The sequence below is a fragment of the Leucoraja erinacea genome, chromosome 23, assembly GCF_028641065.1.
Source record: "Leucoraja erinacea ecotype New England chromosome 23, Leri_hhj_1, whole genome shotgun sequence".
Classification (NCBI taxonomy): Eukaryota; Metazoa; Chordata; class Chondrichthyes; order Rajiformes; family Rajidae; genus Leucoraja; species Leucoraja erinaceus.
The window spans coordinates 16,968,005-16,977,257 of record NC_073399.1 but is presented as its reverse complement, the minus strand read 5'-3'; positions in this window follow the sequence as shown (position 1 = coordinate 16,977,257).

The following is a 9,253-nucleotide window of genomic DNA, read 5'->3' as shown; positions in this document are numbered from 1 at the left end:
GCCTGAAGAAAGGTCCCAACATGAAACATCACCTATCCTCCTCCAGAGATGCTACCTGACCCGTTGAGATAATCCAGCACTTTGTGTTTTACTCAAGATTCCAGCATTTGTAGTTCCTTTTGTCTATCAATTATCTTTCTCAATTCTTTTTATTTGTCAAGAGCATTGATTGGTATCCATTCCCCAACAAGAGCCAATTGTCATCAGGAGACAGTAGTTTTCCATCAGAGTTCTGTCAGAAGATAGATACAACCTTTAATTTCTTTTGATAAGGGTTTCTAATTACTAAGGTATCAGGAGACAAGCTCGTTTATGTTGGTTAGATTTGTTTTCATGTCCTGTAGCTTTTTGATTGTACTATCTCTAAAATTGATTAGGTAATAGATGCCTGGCTGCAGAAGGGAAGCTAAGTAAAGAAGAGTGCAGTGTGTAAGCAAAACTAATGACATGAGACTCGGTATGAAATAATCATTAGAAACCAATCCACCAAGGCTAGCAGTGTAGCATACATTCCGACACAACCGAAACTTAACCTGCGCTGTTAGTAAAATAGGAACGTGACTAGGAAATCAGAGACTGACCACTACTTTAAAGAGATTAAACACAACAGTAAGTCATGGATTCCTTAAGTAGATATAATGCTTGCTGCACTGCAGAAAAACCTGCAAAATTATACTGCGTTTACCACAAATTCTTAAATCAATGCTCTTATAGGGCAACACAGTGGCACAGTTGGAGTTGCTGCCTTAGAGCGCCCTAGACGTGGGGTTGGTTCTGTCTACGGGTGCTATCTGTACAGAATTTGCACGTTCTCCCTGTGAACACCCAGGTTTTCTCTGGGTGCTCCGGTTTCCTTCCACATTCCAAAGATGTGTAGGTTTGTAGGTTGATTGGCTTGTGTAAATTGTCCTTAGTGTGTAGGATAGAACTGGTGTACAGGTGATCATTGGGAGGGCCTGTTTGCACGCTATATCTCTCAACTAAACTAAACTAAAATATCATTAAAAACAGACATTTTATTGAAAGACGTAAATCATGATATCTTTAATTTTTTTAGCATTATTTTTTCTGCATCCAGTTACTATCTGACTGAGATGGCAGGACAATAATTGTTCAAAGACCTCAACATTCAACAAGCTAATTGGAAATGTGTCCACAGAGGGTAACCAGGACAGCGCAGAGGATCATTGGCTGCCCTCTCCCCTCCCTGATAGACATCTACACCTCCCGCTGCCTTAGCAGGGCAAAGAAGATCATCAAAGACAGCTCCCATCCTGCGTTTGGACTGTTCGACCTGCTGCCCTCTGGAAGGCGCTATAGGTGCATCAAATCCAGGACAAACAGACTCAGGAATAGTTGCTTTCCGAGAATTATATCTACTATAAATTCAAATTCACACATGCACTGACTACACCGCCCAACACGGACTTCCATCTGTATATATGTATATATGTATGTAGCGCCGCAGAATTTGTGTACCTATTCCCCCCCCCATCTCCCTTCTGTTTTTTGTTTTTTCTGTTTCTTGTTTTTTGTGCTAAATTGTATGTATGCACTGAGTACGAGCAGCTTTCAGTTTCACTGTACATGTATAGTGACAATAAATAAATGGCATATCACATGTGTGATCTATGGCAATTTAGTCTCAATTCTCTTTATTTCTTTCCAGGTGGGAAAACCGATATTTTTTTCAGCAAACCAAGAAATGAAACACCACCTTTTGATTAAGCAAATAACATTATTTTTATATTAATGCCCATTAAATTACTACTTCACCCACGTACTGATGCAGCCAACGTCATGAATGATTAAATGAGGAAACCTCATTCTGGAAACCTCTTCCGCACCCGTCACCACACCCTTCCTGTGAGGGGGTGACCAGAACCACAGACATACACACACACACCTAACACACAGTTAACAATGGGCTGTTTTCTTTATCATTGTTACTTTTTTGCATATATTTCATTCATTTCCTCTATATTTCTCCATATCATCGTGCATATCTCTCATTTCCCTTTCAAGTCCAAGTTCACATTTATTGCCACATGCACCAATAAAGGTACTGTTGAATTTGACTTACCATGCAGCCATACAATCAAAAGAGCACAATATACAATAGAATATAACATGAACATCCACCACAGTGCAATTAACATTCTTCATTGAGGTGGAAGGCAGTAACTTTGTCAGTCCTCGTCCCTTGTTCATCCATGGTCAGGGCCATGAACCATCCGCAGTCGCTGCTACAGATGGCCTGATGTACAGGCACTCTCATCGGGACGCTTGAAACTCCGACATCGGGACGGGCGGACACTCCGCGGCTTGGAGGTCCCGAATCGGCCGCTTCCTATTGGAGATCGGAGCTTCATGATGTTATAGGCCGCAGGCTTGCGGTCGGAGCTCTTAAAGTCCACACCGCGCCCGCGGCTAGAAGCTCCGCAGACCACGGCTTCAGGATGTCGTAGTCTGCGGGCCAGCGATCGGAGCACTTCTTCTGGCGACCCCCGGCAAGGGATCGCCCGGCTCCGCGATGGAAAGTCCGCGCTGTAGAAGGGTCTCAACCCGAAATGTCACCTATTCCTTTTCTCCAGAGATGCTGACTGACCCACTGAGTTACTCCAGCTCTTTGTGTCTATTTTTGATTTAAACCAGCATCTGCAGTTCCTTCCTACACAATATTCCAAATGCAGCCTAACCAAACTGCAACATAACTTCCTGACTCTTATACACAATGCCCCGAATGAAAGCAAGCATACTATATGCCTTCATTACCAATCTGTCTACTTATGTTGATGCTGCCTATTACACGGCATCTGACTGACAGTGCTCTGTGGCCTCGGTAGATCACCATCAATACTTTCTGGCCACTAAAGTTGTAAAACCTGAGGCAGGTGCATAGGCAAACAAGATCAAAGCTAAAATGTCCCTGGCAAAGCAGGAATTTTAATGACAAATGCTATGCCCTGACTCAGTTCTGATGAAAGGTCTCAGATCTGAAAAATTAACTCTTTCTCTTTCCATGGATGCTGGGTTTTCTGGATTTTCAGTTTTTATTTCTAGGCCTTAGTTTGTCAATGTGTTTCCTATCTTACATTTGAAATCACTCTCCTCTCCTAAACCAGCAGTGTGTCAAGGCTTTGAGTTAATCACTTGGATTGGATAAATATTACTTAATTTTAGACTAAACAATTAATTGTATCAGAATTCCTTCCACTCTTCTTTCCCCCAAAACTGATCCAATTGCTGTTTGAAAACAAATATGGATGCGTGCCTCAATTAACTTTCGTTTCAGCACCATTTTCTGGGTACTTGTTCAATAACAATAGCATAAATCTTGGAGTGCAAAATAACATTAATGTACCCACAATTAACATGATTTTTACTTGCAACATATAAGTCATGGCAATATTCCTTTGGGTTAAAAAGTTGTGTGAATTGCAGAAACATGGCAGGTACAAATTAGTTTTGGCCCCTCTCCAGGACCAAACTAAATGACATGCTGCAAGAAGTCTGTGGCCCGAAGCAACTAAAGAAATGAACCTTTTAACATTTTTTTAAATTGAGGGCCAATCAAAAAGAGACAAAAGCAAAAAAAATGAAGTTGCTGTAAATCTGAAAGAAAAAAATAATTGGAATGAACAGGTCAGCCAGCATTTGTGAAGTGTCAGAGTTAATGTTTCAGGCCTTCTGATGATATGTCTTTGACCTGAAATGTTATCTCTGTTTCTCTATCCACAGATACTGCATGACAACACCCACTGAATGCTTCCAATATGTTCTGTGTTTATATCAGTTGGTCTTTCATCCATTGGCAGGTTTCCAAAAGTCCTTGATAACAGCTCTGTCTGTCGCCTTGCTGATATACTCCTTGGGGTGGACAAATGGGGGAAGGGAGAGGGCTGGTGACATTGAACACTGCTATCAGAGGTGCCAGATATTGGGTGCATGCTGCAACTTCCGGCTCTGTAATAAAGTGGATGGAGAAGGTCTTGACAGGAGACAGATACTACTGAAGTAAGAGTGATCCTACTCAAATCTGAACCGATCTGTACTTTGGCCTGCTACTTAATGCTAACCAATTCTGCTCAGATATCCGCTGAAGCATAACAAACAGGATGAATCCATTTTTATGCTGACTGGCTGTATAGAATCACAAAATGTCTGGAGCACAGATTGAAGCCATTTGGCCCATTGAGGCAGTGCAGGCTGTATATAAAGCCAGCTCGGCCAATTCCACGTGACACCATGTTTTTGAAAATCCTTTCCTTTTGAAATGCTACTATTGATGTTGCCATCACTACCACATCTGGCAGTGCATTCCAGAACCTATCAGTCATTCCTGGCTCATTTGCCAAACATCTTCATTCTATCCACCCAGGTTCTTGGCTTCTCTGATAAATCAAAGAGTTTCTCTCCTTCTCGTCTAGTCTAATCATATCCTTTCTGATTTTAAACACTTCTGTCATGTCTCCTCGAAACCGCTTTTCTAAGCAGAACAAAGCTGGCTTGTCCAGCAACTCCCATCCTCACCCCTGGAATCATTTTGGTTCTGATCTCTACTGAACCTTCTCCATAGCTTACCCATCTTTGTGACGGCACTGTGGCACAACGGTAGAATTGGTGTCTTACAGAGCCAGGGACCAAGGTTCAATCCTGACTATGGGTGCTGTCTGCTCAGAGTTTGTACATTCTCCCTGTGACTGCCGGGTTCTCTCCGGGTGCTCCAGTTCCTGCTGTAATCTGATAACAAAGGGAATAAAGCTGTTCCTGTATCTGGTTATACATACTTTTAAGCTTTTGTATCTTCTGCCATTGAGAGCCAGGAGAAGAGGAAATGACCAGGATGAAAAAGTCCTTGATTATGTTGGCTGCATTCTCGATGCAGTGTGAAGTGCAGATGAAGATGATGGTGGGAAGGCTGGTTTGCATGATGGTCTAGCTCTAGGCTACATCCACAACTCTCTGCAGTATTTTATGGCCTTGGGCAGAGCTCGAAGGGCCAAATGGCCTCCTCTTGCACCTATTGTCTATGTTCCCAAACCAGGCTGTGGTGCAATCTGATAGTATGCTATTACAGTGCATCTGTAGAAGTTGGTAAGAGATGTTGAAGACTTGCCAAACTTCCTTAGTTTCTTGAGCATGTAGAGGCATTGGTGTGCTTTCTTGGCCTTGGATTCAAAGTAGTTAGACAGATTGTTGGTGATGTTTATGCCTAGAAACCTGAAGCTCTTGTTCATTTCCACTTTGGCACCATTGATGCTGATTGGGGCATGTACTCTATCATCTATATTACTAAAAGTCTGTTCTTGGCCGGTTTTGGCCATCTGTGCTGCGATTTCCGAGAGAACGCCGCCACCTACGGCCGTCATTTTTGGCCACCTCGCTCAGACCCTCCTCCGCCGTATGTGTGCCGAGGATTTTTCCCGTCGATGAAAAATGACAGAGATATTAATGTTTTTACAAAATTCCCCATTCTCTCTGCTGCCCCCGCTGGCGGCAGGGGGGAGGGACTATAAAACCAGGAAGTGGTGTTCCCCAATCAGTCTATTCAAGATGGAGTAAGGCAGAGGGTCACGTTTCTCTGAGCTGTGAATAACATTGAACACATGTCTACTCAAATGTAAGTGCCCTTAGTGGTTCTAAAACGCTTGCAGAATGTGTCTATTGGTTCTAAAATGTTTGCAAAAAGTGTCTCTTTTGGTTCTACAATGCTTGCAGAATGTGTCTCTTTTGGTTCTAAAATGGTTTTTAGGTTCTCCCCCCCCCCCTTTCTTCTCCCCCCCCCCCCCCCCCCCCCCCCCCCCCCCCCCTCTCCTCCCCCCCCCTCCCCCTCTCTCCCTCTCCCCCCCCCTTCTCCCCCCTCTCTCCCCCTCTCTCCTCCCCCCCTCTTCTCCTCCCCCCTCTTCTCCCCCCCCTCTGCTCCCTCCTCTCCCCCCCCTCTTCTCAAAAAATGTTTATTGGTTCCAAAATGTTTGCAAAAAAGTGGTCTTTTTGGTTCCCCCCCCCTCTTCTTCCCCCTCTCCTCTCTTCCCCCTCTCCTCTCCCCCCCCCTCTCCTCTCCCACCCCCTCTCCTCTCCCCCCCCTCCCCTCCCCCACCATTCCTCCCCTAACCCCCGTCCCCTCCACACACCCCTACCCCCTTCCCTCCACCCTCCCCACACACCCCTCCCCTCTCAGCACCCCCCCCTCTCTCTCCCCCTCAGTCTCACCCTCTCTCTCTCCTCCACTCCTGCCCCACCTTTCCCCTCACCCACCCTCCCTCTTCTCCTCTCCACCCCCTCCCTCCCTCTCCTGCCCCCTCTCTCTGTCTCTCTCTCTGTCCCTTCTCTCTCTGCCCTCACTCTCTCACTCCCCCCCCCCCCCCCCCCCTACCCTGGGAGGCTGGAGTTAATGTGTACCATGACCAGGCTCTCAAAACGTCATGATGGTGGGTGTCAGAGCCACTGGCCAGTAGTCTTTAAGGCACTCTACCTTACTTTTATTTGGCATCGGGATGATTGTGGACAGAATGAGAGGTTAAAAATGTCTGTGACTACCTCGACCAGTTTGTCCGCACAGATCCTGAGGACATGACCAGGAACTCCATCCAGGCCAGTGGTTTTCGATGGGTTCACCATCAGGAAGGTTGATCTGACACCTACAACGACAAGAGTGACTGAGGGTGCAGGCACATCCGAGGCTATCGGGGCAGATGACGACATTCCACCAACATTCTGTTCAAAGTGAGCATGGAATGCATTTTACTTGTCTGAAAGGGACCCGTTATCACCAGAGAAACTGCCCAACTTCAGTATGTAGCCGTGTGGTAAGCAATCCTTGCCCCATCAATAGGTGGCTGTGCGGTTATTTATTTCTGTTAGATTAAACATTTATGGATACTAAGGCTTGAGGAACCTGGTAAAATCACCTGTAGAAGTGACTGGGTCTGTCTACTTGACTAATTTGGTCTAATGCAGTCTAATTGGGAAGCTTACAACCCAGTGGTACGAATATTGATTTCACTGATTTCTCACTCATTAACCCTTGTATTCCCTCGCTCCCCGTCACTCCCCACCTTATTCGTCCTGCTAGTTTCACTGTTCATATCCTTTCATTATCACCTCTAATTTCCCTCTTTCCTGACTCTCAGTCTGAAGAAGGGTCTCGACCCGAAATGTCGCCTATTCCATTTCTCCAGAGATGCTGCCTGAGTTACTCCTGCATTTTGTGTCTATCTCCAGTCTACTTGAATTTTGTTTCAGCAGAATTGTTCTACACTGTAACTGCATGAGGGATGTTTTGACCATATAAATAACATTTAGCTTGAGCCTTCATCATCATTGAATGATGGTTTAAGTTGTGAATATTACCACTCATGTTAAAATTAGTGCAAAATCACCACTCATGATTAAAGCTGGTGCAAAATCTCATCAGAGACTAATTTTTCTGGTTGCACTATCATTGTGATCATTTTCGCAAACTGCCACCTGACAGACAACATGAGTGTAAATGAAAAACTTGCACGCAAACTAAAATGATAAACAGTTATTAAAGTTAACTATCGCAGAAATGTGCTCAGAATTGATTAACGCTGCCTTAACGCAACTTTCATCTACTCAACACTTTTTCTGGAATTGTGCCGACAAATTGCAAGCCCATATGTTTTTAGTCAATGGCCACTAAGCATGTTTGGAATTACTTTACTTTCATTTTGAAGTATTTGGTGCTTTTAAGTTTTTCTTTGTTTAAAAAAAAAAGAAGTTATATAGGTTTTCAAATGTTTCTGAATTTCTGAAATGTTCAGTTTATTTTAGCACTTTTACTGCTTTCATAGGATGTGATGTAGCCATTTTTATTTTTATTTTTTTTCGGGAGCAGGTACTCTTTTGCCACGTGTGGTCCTTATTACTGACCAGAAAGCTGTATTATTGAGCAAGGCCGGATCTGTGAGGAAAAGTCCCAGTGAGTCTCATGTGAAAGTTAAAAAACAAACATTATAAATAAATGCACATTTCTTTTTTGATGTAAAATCCTGGGCCGTTTGAACATAGAATAGCACTGTGTTGGACATGCCCATCAGCCCATGATGTCTATGCCAAGCTATACTAATCTACTCTGCCTGCACCCGATCCATATCCTTCCATATCCTGGTGTCTATCCAAAAGCCAACCAAACTCCACTATTTGATATGCCTCCCCCACTACCGTAGGCAAACCATTGTAGACATCCAGTTCTTTCTCTGTCAAAAGCTTAACCCGCACATCTCCCATAAACTTTTCTCCTCTCACCTTAAAGCTCCACCCTGGGAAAAATGTTCTGACTGTACAGTACATTTATATACTTGAGGCAGGTCTCCCTTCAGCCTCCAATGCTCTAGAGAAAATAATCAATGTTTGAATAGTTTCAATAGCCTGATTAGCAAATAAACTGCCTGGTGTAATTTTATACTACGCGGAACAGGCTCAACCTAAATTAATTTCTAGTGCTTTGAAAAGTTAAAATCAGCTGGAGTTACATGGCTGAAAGCTCTCTGTTGTTCTTTCCTGCAGGTTGAGGTGGATGGGAAAGATGCAGGTGTGATTGATGTATTTTATGGATGAATTATTCCTAAAGGCTCAGAGCTGGCCACATTATCAAAGTTGATGTAGTTGCTTCAGTAGAGCTTTGGAGAATATATTAATTGCTTACAAATCATAACAGATTACCCAGATTAACTAAATTAGGTTACAGGTTAAAAGTGGGAAAGACTCATTGTCACACGTTATACAGCATGGAAACAGGTCCCTTAGCCCAACACGTCCATGATGACCAATATGCTCATCTAAACTAGTTCCATATGCCCGTATTTGGCCCATAGCCCTCTAAACCTTTCTTATCCATGTACCTGCCCAAGTGTCCTTTAAATGCTGTTATTGTGCCTGACTCAACTACTTCCTGTGGCAATAGACACAAAAAGCTGCAGTAACTCAGCAGGACAGGCAGCAGAAGGAATGGGTGAAGTTTCGGGTCAAAATCTTTCTTCAGACTGGTTTGGGATAAGGGAAACGAGAGATATAGATGGTGATTTGGAGAGATAAAGAACAATGAATGAAAGATGCTGGTTTACACCGAAGAGAGACAGAAAATGCTGGAGTAACTCAGTGGGCCAGAATGTTTTTACAGCATTCACGATAGGCCACGGATTCTTAATTTGGGTTTGCACAGTAATAGAAACATAGAAACATGGAAATTAGGTGCAGGAGTAGGCCATTCGGCCCTTCGAGCCTGCAC